Source organism: Canis lupus, chromosome 17, assembly GCF_003254725.2.
Source record: "Canis lupus dingo isolate Sandy chromosome 17, ASM325472v2, whole genome shotgun sequence".
In the NCBI taxonomy this organism is placed as follows: domain Eukaryota; kingdom Metazoa; phylum Chordata; class Mammalia; order Carnivora; family Canidae; genus Canis; species Canis lupus.
Genome location: NC_064259.1, coordinates 55,096,055 through 55,113,512, shown reverse-complemented (window position 1 = coordinate 55,113,512; position 17,458 = coordinate 55,096,055). Strand labels below are relative to the sequence as shown.

The following is a 17,458-nucleotide window of genomic DNA, read 5'->3' as shown; positions in this document are numbered from 1 at the left end:
GGGGAAAGGATTTAACCAGCTTCGGCCTTGTCTTGCTTTATGTGGCTCCGCTCTTTGGGGGAGAAGCATGTAATTACTAGAAGGCCAAAAGGAAAGCAAAGCAAGAGTGACACCTGGGAGGCTGTGAAAGGATCCCCCATGGTGAGGAGGGTCCTGACAACTCACCATCTGTCTACTCCTGGGTGCTCCAGAAGGCATAGAAGTGATTGTCCAAGGGCCCCTGGGGGGCTCATTGGTTGAGCATCTGCCTTTGGCCCAGGTTGTGATCCCAGGGTCCTGGGATCGAGTCCCACATCGGGCTCCCTGCATGGAGCCTGCTTCTCCCTCTGCCTGTGTCTCTGCCTCTCTCTCTGGGTCTCTCACGAATAAATAAATAAGATCTTTAAAAAGAAAGAAAGAAATGATTATCCAGCCCAGTGGAGGATCCTAAGGGAAAATCTTGAAAAATACTTTCACCTTTTTAAAGGATAACACAAGCCTATCAGACCACTCAGCTTTATAAAGAAAGTGGGTAAGCAGCTACTTTTATTATTATGTTCTAAAGTGGGAACCAAAAAGCCTCAATAAAGTAAAAGGGATTCCCTACAGGAACCCCAAAGGGAGGGACTCATGACACCACGTCCATGACACGATGTCTGTGGTGCAACAGAAGCAGTGCTGGATTCAAAGTCCAGATGTGCAGGCTGTGTGATCCTGGGCAAGTCACTTAACCTCTCTGAGCTCCAAAGTCCTCCACCGGAGACTGCGTTCTCTTCAGGGAATGACAGTGATGAGCATATGACACGTCCCAGAGGGAAGGGTAGCGAGTTCCACCCCCAGCCACCTCGAACACATTGTTCACACCATTATCACACCCCTCATGCACATTGTAGTAGAATTTGCTGCTTACTTCACTGAGTCTCCTGGTCAAGCCCACCCACCCCCTGCCACATTGTGGGGCTCCGTGACTATCTTTTGAATGAAGGAAGCAATGAATGAATTGACAAACCTGAAAAGCCCCATGCAGACAGTGGCATTATTATTATGTTTTAAACACAGAGCTACACGTAAATCATGATGCAAAGAAACTCTTTTTTGCAACCTTCTGCTCACAGCCAGAAACCTAATATCATGGAATATTCAGGAGGTGACCAGAAATGACACAATGCATTTCACACCCTTTGCCCTTAGTGAGGTTTAAAGCGTTTCCACAATGCCCATGTCACTGGGTCATCCAGACACGCCAGACAGATCCCGAGAGTGTGGGCGGCTTCCTAGCTCACAGATGGGGAGACTGAGGCCTGGGAGGCAGAAATGCTCAGCTCCAGGCCCTCTGGCAGCCCGGTCAGCAAGCCACAACGAGAGCTCAGAGGGGCCTGATGGCACACCCAGAGCCCCGTCGCCCCTGCCGTGCTCCTGCTGGGGCACAAGGCAGTGAGCAGGGTCCCCGAAAGCCCTGGATTGCTGTGGAGCCTACATTTGGCTCCCAAATCAGGGCGGCGGGGAGGGGGGAATGATGCAGATGATCCAGTAGCAGGAAGAATTCAGATTAATTCAGGAAACACTTACTGAGCCTCTATCAGGTGCCAGGAGCTGGGTTTTTAAGGTAAAATATGAGGGGTTCTTAATTTCTTGCTTGGACCAGACCACGTTCACTGGACACCCCATATTCCAATGTTTGTGTACACCTTCCCTTTCGGCAACGGGATCTGAGCAGTGCTTCCCTCCAGCCCGCACACCATCCGGCCTGGTGCTCTTTCTGTCCCGGGGGTTTCTTGCTCTGCTCTCCAGACCTCACGCTTGAAGAGCCACTCTTCCCCCCCGGGGACAGTCCCAACTGTCCCTCCTCCTCTTCTGCTTTGGCAGCGCTGTCCAGGGCTTTTGCCTGCCCCCCCAGGGATGGGGGAGGAGGACAACTGTGGAAGAGATGGTCATAACCCCGTGACCCTGGGGACAGAGCCAGACCCTGCCCGTCCCTGCTGCCTGTCAGCTGCCCAGGAGTGTGACAGGAAGGCTCCCCCTTGACCCCAGCTGCTCTGTGCCCTCGGGAGGCTGTGGCCCAGAGCCAAGAGGCAGCCAGGCACCCTGTGCATCCGTGTGCTCCGGGCAAAGACAATTTCCTAGGGAAGGCTGGGAAACAGAGCCAAACAGGCCCTGTGTCCAGACAGAAGAAAACAGAAAATGCCAGGAGGGGAACCTGGCTCAGGGGCAGGGTGGAGCAAGAGGAAGTGCCTGGAAACTGCTCTTCTCCACCTGGCTGCTCTGAGTCTACACATGGTCGGAGGCTAGAAGGAAGGCCCAGCTGGGAGGGGCCTCTGCAACCATCCAGTCCACCCCCTTAGGGCTAGGTGGGGAACCCGAGGCCCAGAGAGGGCAGGGAACTGTCCAACGCCACACAGCCGGGTAGAGACGAGGCTCGACTGGGACACCCTGAACCAGTGCGCTGAAGCATGTGATAGGGCCTGCTGCCCACGTGTCCGGAGGTCACCATCGTCACCTCCCTACAGTGCCCTCGGGGGTCACTTGACTCTCTGTCCCTGATGAAAAAGCAGTATTTCTGATGATGTTCTAGAAGTTTAAACCCAGCTGGTCCTGATCCCAAAATGCATCCAAACCTAGTGTTTGGCTGCTATTAGGAGGTTTCTACGTGCAATTCCACATCCGGAGCAACTACTGAGTCCTGTTTGACCTGGGAAGCACACAGGCAGGAATGTGATCAACTTCTGACAGTCCCAGGAACACACTCTAGTCAGGGAGCCCCAAGGTGCACCCAGGACATGCAAGGCACTACGTGACCAGGCAGCTTGCATGGGACGCAGCGCCACACTGAGGACCCTGATGAAGGCTGTTCACATCAGCTGTTTGGGGGCCTTACTCTGAACATCGATTTCAAGCCCCTCCCCACCCAATATTGTAACAGCTAGCCACCCAGCGCCTGCAGTCTGACTGGCAACGAAAAGAGCAAAGGAAGAGAAATACAAATCTCTGGGTTTCACTCCAGCTGTGCTGGTCCTGAGCTGTGTGACCTTGGGCCAGTCCCTTTCCCTCTCTGTGCCTCCCTATTCTCACTGTTAGATGAAAGGGGAGTCTGGATGAGCCCTCAGATCCCTCCAGTCCCAAGACCCTGACTCATAGGAGCCCAAGAAAGACCTGCCCACACCCACCCGGCCCAGAACTTTCCCCTTGGGTTATTTTCTCAGATTCTCAGAGATTCTAACTGTGGGAATCCTCACCTGAATATGGAGTTGAAGAATGACTCCGCTTTATAGAGCAGGAAAACCATTCTGTAAGGAGATTCCCCTTTCTTTCTTTTTTTTTTTAATTTTTTTTTTTATTGGTGTTCAATTTGCCAACATATAGAATGACACCCAGTGCTCATCCCCCTTTCTTTTTACTTTCTCTCATCACATTCCCTTGGGAACACACAGCCCTTGGTGGTACCAAACCAACCAAACTTAAAGCAGCTTTCTCGGCGGGGTGGGGTGGGGGGTGGGGGTAGAATTAGTTTTTATTGCATCTCAGCAGTGACTTAGCAAAGACACCATTGGTTTTCTGATGCTGAGGACATTCTATATACAATTCTAGTGCTCTTCACCCCCCTCATTCTTACCACTGACTCTCTTTCTGGTACCCAAAGTATGAGCTTGCACTTTGACCTTGCAGATATGCTCTTGAGTTTCAAAGAAGGGGGGGTGGGCTTTCCTCTATTTGTATACACGCTTCACTATCCTTGTGTACATCTCACACTGTGCCTGGGAGGGCTTCCTTACGCAGGACACACCCTGCATAACTGTACATGACAAGCTTGGTCTTCAGAGTAGCCTATCTTGTGCTTCCCCAAACAAAAGTCTAGCTTCTCTTTTCTTATGATTTCTCTGCCCTGACAGCTGAGATAGAAACCTTGAAGAGTTTAATTCCTCATATGAAGTCAATGGCCCATTTGAGATGCCATCATTTTCTGTCTGCCCAGGGTCTGAAGCAGAAGAGAAACAGTCTTGGCAAAGCACAGCACCCAATCCCATGCAGCTCTTTCTGGAAAGCCTGGCCTTATCTAGAGCTGAACCCTCTTTCCCTTCCTTCCTTCTACCTCTATCCTGGGTACAAATTATTCAGAACAGAAAACTTTAGTGACATACTCAAGCCTACTGTCACTCCTGCGCCATTCCACAGCCAAGGTACACCACACGGAGTAGGGAAATTCCATGCATTTTGGGGAGCAATCCAAAGTTGCATGGAAAAGGCTTGGATATGGGGGGAGCGGGTGGAGAATAAAGAATTGGGACCATTGAGGGGCATCTGGGTGGCTCAGTGGTTGAGCACCTGCCTTTGGCTCAGGTCATGATCCCGGGGTCCTGGGATCAAGTCTCACATCAGGATCCCCACAGGGAGCCTGCTTCACACTTTGCCTGTGTCTCTACCTCTCTTTGTGTGTCTCTCATGAATAAATGAATACAATCTAAAAAAAAAGAATTGGGACCATTGATGAAATGAACCTTCCAACCACACCCTATCTTCTCATAGTTTGTCCAGTCCTCAGACCCCCCTTCTGTGTTTTCAACTGCCCCTGCTCTACTTGATCAGAACCTGCCCCAAAATATATGCAAAACTTTCCCTTCTTAAGAAAAAGGTATTCTGTATTCCTAATAATCTGCCACCCTATATTTCCCTCTCCATTCTTCAGGGAATTTATTCTGGGAAAGAACGAATATAAAATAAACAAGTGTATTTAAAGTAATAAAAAGCATATAAAATATATGGAAGAGTGTGGTTCATAACAGTGAAACTGAAGCAATGTAAACTCAACAGAGGAAGGATTTGGCAAAGTACCACACAGAGTGGAGGGATGTTCATCATCCAGTCATTAGAAATGATGGTCATGGTGATGACACAACACCAGGAGATAAATTAGAAAAATATAGACTTCACAGGGGTGCCCAGGTGGCTCAGTCAGTTAAGCATCTGCCTTCAGCTCCGGTCATGATCCCAGGGTCCTAGGATTGAGCCCCATTATGGGGCTCCCTGCTCAACAGGGAGCCTGCTTTTCCTTCTGCCCTTCTCCCCCTGACCCCACACACACTCTCTCTGTGTCAAATAAATGAATAAAATCTTTAAAAAATATATAGGTCACACATACAAGCCTATTATTCCCATGTTCACAAAATAACCATAACATGTAAAACTGGTGAGATCTGAATAAAATCTCTGGGTTGTACCAATGTCAATTTCCTGGTTTTGCTATTATACTGTATTTATGTAAAACATTAGTATCAGGGGACACTGGTTGAAGAGAATATGGGAACTTTCTGTTCCATTTTTTTTCAAACTCCTGTGAATTTATATGATCTCAAATTAAAAAAAAAATTAAGGCCCTCAACCTTAAACAGAAAGAAAAAGCCTGAAAAAATAAAATAGGTATATTATGTGATAGAAATATGGGCGATTTTCTTTGTCTTTTTTTTAATGAATTTTCCATTTTTTAAGGTCAATGTGTTACAATGCGAAGGCAATACCCACTGTATTTTTAGGAAAGAAATCTTAAATTCTCCCAGCTGAGTCTGTGCTCCTGCTCCCCTAAACACAATGTCCCTCATGGCCTCCCGCTGTGGCTCTAATACTTCCTTAGTCATCAGCCTGGAAGACAGTGTACTCCCTGAGGGTAGGGGCTGTGTCTTGAGCACCCTTGGCCACCTTCTCTGCTCTCCTTCTGGGCACAGATGGGTTTTACTCAAACTGACTCATATATGCAACAAAGAGGTATTGAACCCAAACTCCACTGGGTATTGGGGTATAGAACCAATTTTTTCAAGGCACATGGAAGAGCTCCTGCCTTAAGGAGCTCACAGTCTTCAGACAGGCATGTGTTCAATCCAACACAGCAAAGCTACAGATAGCGATGGACAGAAGGTGGGAGTAACACAGAAGGGGTTGGGTTGCAGGGAGGGCTTCGCTAAAGAGATAACACTTGGGCTGAGCCCAGGTCGAGGAGAAGGTGGTCAGGTGGCCAACTCAGAAGGATATTTCCAGATAAAGGATGGCCTTGGACAAAGACATGGAGACATCGAAAAACACGATGGTGCATAGGACATGTTAAACCCACCATTTGCATTCTGGGGATGTTTTTAAAATTTATTTATTTATATCAAAGTATAAGTAACATACAATGTTATATTAGTTTCATGTGTACAACATGGTCTTTTGACAATTCTACACATTACTCGGTGTTCGCCATGCTGTGTACTCACCATCTGTCCCCATATAACGTTATTACTATATTATTGACTACATTCCCTACGCTGTAATTTTCATCTTGATGTTTTTAACTAGAAATATATTTTTTAAAGATAAATAACATTAGCTTGGTGTGTTTTTTTTTAAATTTATTTATTCATGATAGACATAGAGAGAGAGAGAGAGAGAGACACAGGCAGAAGGAGAAGCAGGCTCCACGCAAGGAGCCCGACACAGGACTCGGTCCCGGTTTTGCAGTATCACACCCTGGGCCAAAGGCAGGCGCTGAACCACTGAGCCACCCAGGGATCCCCTTAACTAGAAATATTTTTAATCATAATTACATAAGCACTTGTGAGTTTTTGTTAATGCAATTAAATCATTTCAGGGCGCCTGAGTGGCTCAGTCAGTTGAGAGCCCAACTATTGATTTTGGCTCCGGTGGTGATTGATCTCAGGGTCATGAGATTGACACCCCCATCGGCCTCCACACTCAGCATGGAGCCTGCTTCAGATTCCCCCTCTCCCACTGCCCCTCTCCCTGCTTGCACTCTCTCTCTCTCTCTCTTTTTCTCTAAAAATAAATTAAATAAATAAAATCTTTAAATCGTTTCATATTTTTCCTTACTTTTATGTTACTAGAATTATTTTTGCCATCTATTCTTTTTTTATTTTGCTTTACACAGCAAAAATTTTATTCATTGATCTGTTTATTTTGCTCACATCATATTATATTGATTAAAGCTTTTTTCATTATGAGGGTGTATGTCTTTATTCCTATCAACTTTGACCTTCCTCAGTCAAATTTTATATAAATTAATATGGTCTTGGATCTCTCAGTATTTCTTTAATTTTTTTTGGCTAAAAACTAATTTTACCAAGTATAATTTTTGCCACTGTTACTCTTATTTTGTTTTTATTTTTTTCTACCAGAAACAGTCACAATGAATTGAATCAACTGCTGAGCATTTATTTTTCTTTCTTAGATTATCCATGAGAAAACTGAGTGAATTTGTGAGACGTGGAGAGAGACAGATGGAGAGAGAAAAGGCCTAAGAGGCAAGCCTCCAAGAGGCAGAGACAGGCCACAGTGCCCCTGCCATACTGCCTGTAAAACACAAAGTCAGTGTTTTGCTTGGAGAATAAAAGTCACCACTCTTTAAAGGAAGAGGAGAAAATCCATGGTCCCTACAAAGTGTCATTCACAAAGTCGAGCACACGGCAAAAAAAATACTAGATGTGTAAAGAGATAGAAAAATGCAAAAAAAAAAAAAATGCAACCTGTCAACAAGAGAAAAAGTGATAACTAGTTCTCAATGGAAATTTTTAAATCATCAGTTGTACATTTTAGAAGGACCACCCAGGTAGCCAGTAGCCTAAGGTCCATTGAGAAAGGCCTGGCCTAGGAAGAGATAGTGTCCTGTTAGCAGAATCTCCTCCTGGGGCAGCCCAGGTGGCTTAGTGGTTTAGAGCTGCCTTCAGCCCAGGGTGTGGTCCTGGAGACCCTGGATTGAGTCCCACATCAGGTTCCCTGCATGGAGTGGAGCCTGCTTCTCCCTCTGCCTGTGTCTGTGCCTCTCTCTCTCTCTCTCTCTCTCTCATGAATAAATTAACTCTTAAAAAAAATCTCCTCCTGGCTCTAAAGGAAGGTGAAGAACATAAAGACGAATGTCCTACAGAACTGTGAGTTTTGTGGTTACGCTAAGATCACAAAATGATAGGGCTGAAAAAAAATCTTAGAAAGCATTCTATCTACCCTCTCATCATATGTAGGGGAAGTCAGGATTCGGGAGATGGGAGAAGTGATTTTCCTAAGATCCCACAGCTATTTCAAAGATAAATCAGGATTAGAACCCAAACTTCGTAACTTTCCCCAGTCACATGGCCTCCCTGTGACAATCTTGTGCTAAAACAAGGTCTCTGAGTGACTAACTATGTGCGTTTGCCCAGAGGGAAATCCTGGCCATAGTTTCAGAGACAACATCAACACGTCATTTCTTCTTTTTTCTCCCACATAGAATGACGAGGTTTCCAGTAAAGCTGTCAGATACTAGTACAAAGTCATCAGGAATCAGACTTAATGCCCAGTCACGTAAGTGGTTGAGATGTGAGGCATCTGAGATTAGATTTCTAGAAATATGTGTGCTCTTATTCACATTCGGATCTGTTTGGTTGTTGCCTAGAAGTAACACGATACGGTCATGACTATGGCTTTGATCCATGGTCATGCAGTTAATATCATCCAGGAAAAAAGAAAAATACATTCCATGACCTCGATTTTCACCTCCAAATGATGCTCTTGGAAACATGCAGCAACATGTTCCCGTGAATGGGGCTGCGTGAATGGATCAAGTCTTCTCTCTGATCCTGGGAACAAATTGGAAGCCACCCCTGACCCACCCAAACTCATCATTGGACTGTTTGTTTGTTTGTTTGTTTGTTTTTTCTACAGCAAAGGAGCAGGTTAGGGATGTAAGGACCATGAGTCCGATTTGGGATGTTTTGTCTGAGATGCCTACTAAACATTGAAGTGGAGATGTCAAGACTGTAGCTGTATATGCAAGCCTGGAGTTGAAGAGAGGTTCTATGAATCATTGGAAGGGTTCAGGAAGGTGGTCTACCTAGTAGACTAGCTGATAGTACTGTGCTCTAGAGAGCTGCCTCCACCTGTTTCACTAATCTCTTATCTTCCACTATTTGAGTCTACTCTTGCCTAATCTCTCAGAAAGTAATTACCAAGTGTGTGATATGTCTGACAATGAAATGGGCTTCTTCCTATAGGAGTAAGTTCCTTCTTAGTTCCCAGGATTGGTCTAGCCTGGGCCACACAACCAGGGGTTCAATCCAATTGGGTCTTATGACCCTTCCCAGAGGGCCTGTGGCTGGCTGGGACCTGGGGCTGGTGCTCAGGGCAGGGTGCTGAGACAACCAGAGTAGGCCAGATCGAGGTTTGGCCAAGACCCCTAAGGCTCCGCCCTGCTCTACAATGGTTGAAATTCTCCCATTGGTTACAGAGGGAAAGAGGCTAGGCATCCCTCAAGGGCCAGGTAGGGAGCAGTGCTTTTATGCATATCATCTCATCTAATCCTAACCACAACCCTGTGATGCAGGCAGCCTCATACCCTCTGCCTTTACTAATCAGAAAACCCAGGATGCAGAGATCAAATCTCTGCTCAAGGTCACATGGCTCATCACTCATGTCTGGATCACTGTGACTTCAAAGGCCACACTCTTCCTGCTACCCACACTGTCTCTGTAAGTGCCAAGTGGGACACATACCTGGGGGAGCTTTGGGGTCCTTGAGTGCATTTAGGCCACATACCTGGTGTGGTGGAGGGAGTCTACTTCAAAAACACGTTAATGAGAAGTAGCTACTGCCAGTTGTGTATTTCCAAGTCACATTTTGTGGGATATTCAAATCTTAACGAACCAACCACAGTAGAGGATCCGAAACCACAACACAAGGTGAGGGTACATGTATGTAAGAGTGCATTTCCGGGGAGGTACAGACCTGCACATCAATATGCATGATGTCAGTCTCTTTCACACACAAGGGTGTGTGTGTGTATAAACAGATCAGAAAGTATGTTTCACCAGGTAAGCAACTTATTTCCTTTTTCAAATCACAGAAAACAAAACAGAACAAAGAAGCTCCTGCTTTTATTTACATGACAGTCTTCAAAGATCTATGTGACTGGGTTCTCCCTTCTGCTTCATCTATCTATGTGTCTGTTTTTGGACCAGTACCATACTGTCTTGAGGATCACAGCTTTGTAATATAGGTTGAAATCTGGAATTGTGATGCCTCTAGCTTTGGCTTTCTTTTTCTAACATTTCTTTGGCTATTTGGGGGTCTTTTCTTGTTCCACACAAATTTTAGGATTGTTTGTTTCACCTCTGTGAAAAATGTTGAGATATGTGGAGTTGAAGAAACAAAACAGATGAACATAAGGGAAGGGAAGGAAAAAAATAAGAGGAAAACATACAGGGAGACAAACCATAAGAGACTCTTAACTCTTAGGAACAAACTGAGGGTCGCTGGAGGGGTGATAGGTGGGGGATGGAATAACTGGGTGATGGGCATTAAGGATGGCACTTGATGTAATGAACACTGGGTGTTATATGCAACTGATGAATCACTAAGTTTTACCCCTGAAACTAATAATACAGTATATGCTAACTAACTTGAATAAAGAATTAAAAAAAAAATCTGTGTGACTGGCAAGATTACCTGTTTCTGTGATTTCAAACCATTGATTTAACCATTTAAAAGTGCACTAAGTGAGCAATTCTGAGTTTTTTAAAACCAATCACAAGGAAGCCTACATCATGACTTACCCAAACAGTAACTAGACTCTTGCTAGTAGTCAGGTTCTCTGGAAATTCTTATCTAGGGATTGCACATGTTGGGACCAGTGAAACCAGACCTGCCTAATGGGCGCAGGGAGGGTCTGGGAGAGGGGCCAAGTTGGTAGATATCAAGCCAGAGGACCTTCTGCCTTTTTTATCTGCTCTTTTCTGGAAATGCCAGAACTTAGCAGGAACCAGGGGGACCACCAGCTAATTTTGACAAGCGTTTCAAGTCTTCTAGCAGGTGTGCAGAGACACAGAAGAGTTTACTGGCCCCAACTGAGGTTGCCAATATCCCCAGCAGGAACCAAGAGGCTTGAAGCAAGATTGGGGAGAAGAAGGTTCCACCTGTGGAAAAGATTTCCATGAAGGGCAGCACCAGCAGCCTTTCACTGAGGATTTCCTGGTCCAACTGCTCAGCTACCTGGGAAGCAGGCTTCTGACCTGGAGCAGGATTTCTCTGACTCCCCTGAACAGGGAGGCATCTTGGCAGCCCTCGACCTCAGTAGAGACAGGAGCTTCGATCGTGTCCCAGTTGCATCTCCAGCACACAGCACAGTTCTCAGCCACGGTAGAGACTAAACAAACAGTTGTTGAATGAATGAAAGCATTTACCTCCCACCTCCTTGCTTCCTGCTCCACCCAACAAGATTTCCGCTGATAACTCGAAAGGCAAGTGTCCTTTTGTACCTGTTCGGCCATCAAAAGGACTGTGAATTCTAGCTGTCACTCAAAAAGAAGTTCTCCGTGGATTAAATTTAATTCAGCAAACATTTATGGGTACCCACAACACAGCACGTAAAGGGCCCAGGAGCCGGGAAACCCCAACCAAGTCTGGAGGGTCTAAGCCTGTGGCACGCCCGTGGTGGTCATCAGTAATTGATCACAGCAGGTCCACAGGTGGCTTAAGGACTCTCTCAGCAAAGCCATCCAGGCAGCCACTCAGCGGGACCAGCCTACCGCCATCCTGATGGTGGGTGGGTGCCTGGCTCGGCTTCCATATGAAGTTCAATAAATAAAGCCTGAACAAAAAGCTCTTAGACTCCATAAACCTCTAACTGGGGAGCAAATAAACACCTGGAAGATGAGAGGCTCCTTCCTTCCTGCCTCCCAGATGGGTCACCAGTTGCATGATTTTGAGAACAAGATGCTTTTCCACTCAGGAAACCAAGAAACCCCAGGCGTGCCCACAGAACCACAGTAAACACGGATGCTCTGATGCAGGCTCCCCTGGCTCTGTGCCAGCTTTTGGCCCCTTCAAGGGGAGCTTTCCTCCTCTTCACATCAAGACCCTGAGTCCTGTCCCTGGGGCCTGTCATTCTGGCCTGTAGGCCGTTCCCTGGCCACCTTCACCCCCATGCTTGCAGGCCCCATCCCGCCTCCATGCCCACCCTCTCCCATCCTCCCTCTGGAAATGGCCCGGCAATTGCAATGGCTTTCAGGGAAGCTGCTGGGTGTGAGATTGTTTGGAAACTCCACGCCGAGTTGCTCCGGAGACTTCTGTTCAGCTGTTCTCACTGGTAAAGCTCAGTTTCCCCAGAGCCTATGCTCTGTGCTGAGAACCCGAAGCCCTGAGCAGTCTCTTCTGTTCCTGGGGTGTGTGCTTGAAGGGCACAGCCAGCTGCCCCAGGGGGACGCCTGCCCAGAGTGTCCTTCCAGGGAATCACGAGTCACCAGCAGGGAGCCCGGGACACAGGGGTAAGGGGGTAGGCGATGTATTTTATCTTCATTCATGCTTTGCTATCACCACTGCCCCAGACACTATCATCTCCGTCATCATCCCCAAGCACGTACACAGTAAGCCCCCACCTGGGGCACTTGGCTTCTGTCGTGCTACAAGGACAGTCCAGTTGGGGAAAGAGGTTTTCCACGAACAGCGATGAAGGCAATCCAGCACCTCCTGTGCTCACAGCTGAATCAATGCAAGGGCACAGATGCTCTCTATGACTACATGACTTCCAGCAAGCATATTAAAAAATAAAAATAAAATTAGTATCTGAATCAAATATGCGTTTAACTTACTCATATAGTTGGCGTTTTTTGTATTTTCCTTAAAAAGCTCAAATGAGTCTTTTGGGCCCCGGGAACAAGGAATTACTAGGTACGATTTTTTTTCTTTCTTTTTTTTTTTTTAAAAAGGCAGTAAATTGTCTTATATTTTAAATAAAGAATCCATTACAAATGCCAAGTTCTAAGCATCTGCCTTTAAGATAATATTCTCTTCACCAAAGTTTGTGATCTGGATTTTTTGGAATGATATGAATGAAGGCTCTGTTCAGAGGTAAAACTGAAGAAACACAGTCTTGTTTCATGAAACATGGTTTTGTCCACATCTGTGTCAATTCACCAACTAACACGAAACAGCTACGTGCACTCCTCCCAGGACAGAGACTGGGCCATTTGGATTATGCAGCAAGCAAGAACTCGTCTGGCTGTCTCGCCGAGGCTCCGCACAGTGTCAGCCAGCTGGCATGAGCTCAAAAACCATTCGGTGAATGAATGAATGAATGAATGCATGCATGCATGAGTGAACAAACAGAGCCTGAGGACTAGGTATGCTCCTCACTTTTCAGGTGTGAGGTTCTCAAAGGCTAGACCCATGGAAGCTCTTCTCAAACACATGCTTTCCCATGCAGACACCTTTTCTCTCCCATCCAGAGCAAAACAAATGAAAATTGGCTCAAATACACAGCCCTGGCTTTCTTCTAGAACAGGAATGGGCAAACGACAGCTCACAAAATCATTTTCCTGAGCCACGCTCATCTGTTCACGTGCCCGGGTCTCCTTGCACACACATCGGCAGGGCTTACGGGCCGTAACAGCATTCATCGGGCCTGCAGAGCCTGGAATGGCCCCAGTCTGGCCCCTTACAGCCAGCGAGCTGAGCCAGGCTTTGGAACACCGGGGCGGAGGACGATCAGAAGAGGAGCCGGGGCAAATAGGTGGGGGGACAGCCAGCACGGAGGTGGGGTGCAAATGTCAGAAGAGGTGCTGGGCCCCTGGATGAGCCTCTGGGCTCCCACCCCCCACCTCCGAGGCCAAGAAGCGTGCAGTCTTTGGGATAAGACAGCCTGGGATTCACTGCATCAAGGCTCACTGTCTCGGCATCTTAAGAGGTTGCTTCACCACCTTGAGCTTTGGCCTCTACATCTTTAAAAGGGAAACTGCCTAGATCACAAGGTTTTCTTGAGACTCAGATGACATAAGAAGAGGTAAAGTGCCTCTCAGCGCAAATACAGGGCAGAGTTTCCAAATGGACTTATTCCGGATTTCTCTCTCTCTCTCTCTGTCTCTCTCTCTCTCTCTCTCTCTCTCTCACACACACACACACACACACACACACACACACACACACACACACACAAAGGCTCAGGCTGGGGTAGTAGTAGGGCTACAGCATGCAGGAGGCATTTTCTCCATCTAAAGGATCTTAGGGCTCACACAGCCCCATATTTCCCCCAACAACCTTGCAGTCAAGAATCATCTGAGATACCTGTTTAAATTCCAGGTTCAAATCCTGACCTGCCTCTTACAAGTCTGGGGCCCTGGGAAGCACCCAATTCCTAGGGACCTATTTCCATGCCTTTTCTTTGAGGGGGGCCACACTTCCAGCAAGGATGGCTGAGGATTAAGTGGCATAAACAGGTAAGCACCAGCACAGACCCTGGCAGTTAGGAGGTTCCCTTTCGCTGTCACTGCCAACATTCGATCACCAACCCTCATGCATGGCAGGTGCACAGTAAACCTGGGGTCCTTGCATCCTTCCTCCCGTACGTGGTCAGGACCTCCCCTGGGGAATTCACAAGGCTGCCCAGCTAACAACTTGCTGGATGACCCTGGCCATCTCAAGGAACCTCTCTAGATCACTAAGATGTGGCTTATAAAATGATGGGGTTGGTCTAAACTGTCCTGGTGATAAAAATCTCTCAGGAACATCATAAAACATCCAGCCTCCTGAGCCCTTCTCCTGGGGATTCTGGCTCCTAAGGCCTAGAATGGGACCCAGGTTGGAATCTGTCATTTAAACATGTATTGCAGATGATTCTTGACTGTAAGGTAGTTGGGGGAGATATGGGGATCCATGAGCTCTAAGATCCTTTAGATGGAGAAACTGCCTCCTGCATGCTGGAGCCCTACTACTACCCCAGCATGAGCCTGAGCCGGTGTGTGTGTGTGTGTGTGCGTGAGAGAGAGAGAGAGAGAGAGAGAGAGAGAGAGAGAGAGAGAGATAGGGAAGATGTGTCTTCAGGCTTATGAAACTGTGAACTAGGCATTACTTTTCAGAAAGATTTTAGGTTGTCAGCTTTCGAGAATTAGTCACCACATGACTGTTTCCAGGCCCAGGCAGCCAATATGCAGATGTGACTGTTTGTCTCTGTCTTCTGACTCACATTTGCTTTCCTCCAGAGACCTCTGCCCCTTCTGAGAACCAGGAAGGGCCCAGGGCCTGCGGCTGGAGTGTCCTCACCAGCCATGCCCGAAAGATGTCCTTTCATGAGTTTCTAGAAAACTCACCGTCCTCCCCTCCCCTCTCGGCCTAGGCCAGGGCTCCAGAGGGCTGAGTATGGGGGAGATGAGTATGGGGGAGATGAGGGCAGGGCGGCACCAGGGGTAAACCATGGAGCTGGTGTGGGTGGTGCGAGGGGCCCTTCGGCCAGAAGCCTGCTGGGGAGGCCAGGGCCAGGTCTTTCACCTGCCGCTTACCCCTGTACGCCTAGGGGTCAACTCTCTTTACATGTCCAAGCCTTGGTTTCCTACCCTAAAAAATACTTCCTGCAGGGTTATTGTGAGATTCAAGATTACCGGTGAGCCCGGTCTGTAAACACTGAAACTGCCGGGGTCATGGCCCTGCCAATGCCGCACGTCACTCTTTCCCAGTTCTCTTGAAAGTGGCACCTGCACACCCCCAAGTCTTTAGTGACCAGGCTGAGGTTTTATTTAGCTCCTTAGACTGTGGAGATGCAAATAGCTTCGCACCTGGAGAGTCTTTTAAATTATCCTCCCTTCCTGAGCCCTGTTTTCTATGTCTAGGGGAGGGCATGACATCTCCAGGGCCCAGGTGCACAGCCTTGGGGTGTGCAGGGACAGGCAGGACCCAGAGAGTGAGAGGACACAGTGCTCTGGATACTCAGAGGGTGGTAGGGTGCTCCTGGGCTCAGGAATGGGGGGCGGGCAATGGACTCCCCGGGGCATTGACTGGTGTGTGTGTACTCACAGATCTCTCTGTCCATTTGTGTTTGTATTTGTAATTGCAAATGTGCGCTTGGGGTGTGTTTGTGTGTGTGTGTGTGTGTGTGTGTGTGTGTGTGTGTGTGATGTGTGGGCACTGAGCCTGTTCACATGGCCACGTAGAACTCTGACTTGTTCTCCGGAAGTAGACTCACTACTGGTCTAAGAATGGCGTCAGACTCACGACCCATCGAATTGAAGCCCAAGCACTAAAAGTGCAAGGCCATGGTTTTGACTCTGACTGTCCCCCAGCTCCTATCCATCAGGTCACAACTGGGGGCTGTAGGCCCTGTGGGTGAGCAGGCCTCAGAGTGGGTGCTCACTCCTCCACCTTGGCCCCCTGCCTCCTCCTAATCCCCTTATTGCCTACATGCATTGTCCAGGGAATCTGAGCAGACCCTAGAGGCAAAGATTGCTAGAGCTGAAAGAGGTCTTGTCCTCCTTCCAGACTAAATATGATGAAGCTCTGAAGCCCAAAGAGGCCAAGTGATCAGTCCAAGGTCACACAGCCAGTTGTTGATAGCCATTTCTCATTCAATCATATAGACAAACATTCATGTGTGCCTGGAACCATGTTGGGCACTGGAGAAGAGAACCAGGGAGCCTAACTTAGGTCAGGGGTCTGAAGAGGCTTCGGGAAGTGACACTAAAGCTACCATTTTGCTGAAGAGTGGATGGGGAGGCAGCGAGGTGATGGGTGGGTGGAAAGAGTTCCATGCAGAGAAACAACTCCAGGTGGATGAGCCCTGAGGTTTGATGGAGCTTCACATGTTCAAGGTTGTAAAAGGCACTCACCGAGGATGGGGAGATGAGTAGAATGCCAACTCACACAAGGACTTTGAATGTCATCCTACTCGCAGAGGGAACATTGCAGCTGGGGAGCAAAATATTCTTAAAAGGTAATTTGCACAGAATAGGTTGGCAGGAATAGAAGCTGAGAGTTTAGTTCTAAGCTGTTCTCCACTGTTCTGTTTACTTGTACCACCTCATTTGAAGGTCACCGCAATCTTACGAGGCTGCCACTTCCATTCCCACTCTGCTGGGACTGTGGCACATTAGGAAACAAGGCTCAGAGAGGTTGAAGCTTGCCTAGAGGCCGCTCAGCTGGTGAGCCATGGAGGCAGCACGTCAAGCCCACGCTCTTGCCAACAGAGCCTTCTTGCCCTTTCTTTAAAAATATCACCTGTTCTTGGAGGGCATCACCTCCCACTTATTCTTCAGCCCCCTGTGACAGGGCTTTGTCCCCCTCTGCTCTCCTCACCTGCCTCTGAGGTCACAATGATGTGCTATATCCATTCCATGCCATCCTCTTTCACTGTCAACCACCCTGCCTTGACTCCAGGGACGTCACACTCTCCTGGTTCTCTGCCTGCCTCTCTGGCTGCTCCTTCTCATGCTTTCCCGAGGTTTCTTCCTTTATTGGCTCTCTGTGGGTGGATGCTCCTTGAGGAATCTATCCTAGGCCAACTCTTGCTTACTTAGGTGCTTTGAAAACACGTACTCACTGACTACCAATTGTCTATCCCTAGCCCTTGCTCAAGTCTTGAGCTCTGAAACTATACTGGCAACAAGTAGCATCATCTCCTCAAAAGCAGCATGACCAGAGTCCCCATACCTTCTACCATGTTTCTTCCATTAATGATCCTACTGTCTACCTGATTTCCTGCTACAGA

The 17,458-nt window shown here is 47.7% G+C and overlaps 2 long non-coding RNA genes across 2 annotated transcripts; one reads left to right on the top strand and one right to left on the bottom strand.

Moving 5' to 3' along the window:
• Positions 1 to 9,720: 9,720 nt before the first annotated feature.
• Positions 9,721 to 11,589, top strand: LOC125752827 (uncharacterized). The gene is made up of 2 exons (XR_007403242.1): positions 9,721 to 9,803; positions 10,858 to 11,589. It is a non-coding gene; the product is annotated as an uncharacterized LOC125752827 (long non-coding RNA).
• Positions 9,845 to 17,042, bottom strand: LOC112664125 (uncharacterized). The gene is made up of 3 exons (XR_007403241.1): positions 16,581 to 17,042; positions 12,366 to 12,511; positions 9,845 to 11,134 (listed from the first exon to the last, which is right to left on the bottom strand). It is a non-coding gene; the product is annotated as an uncharacterized LOC112664125 (long non-coding RNA).
• Positions 17,043 to 17,458: the final 416 nt, after the last annotated feature.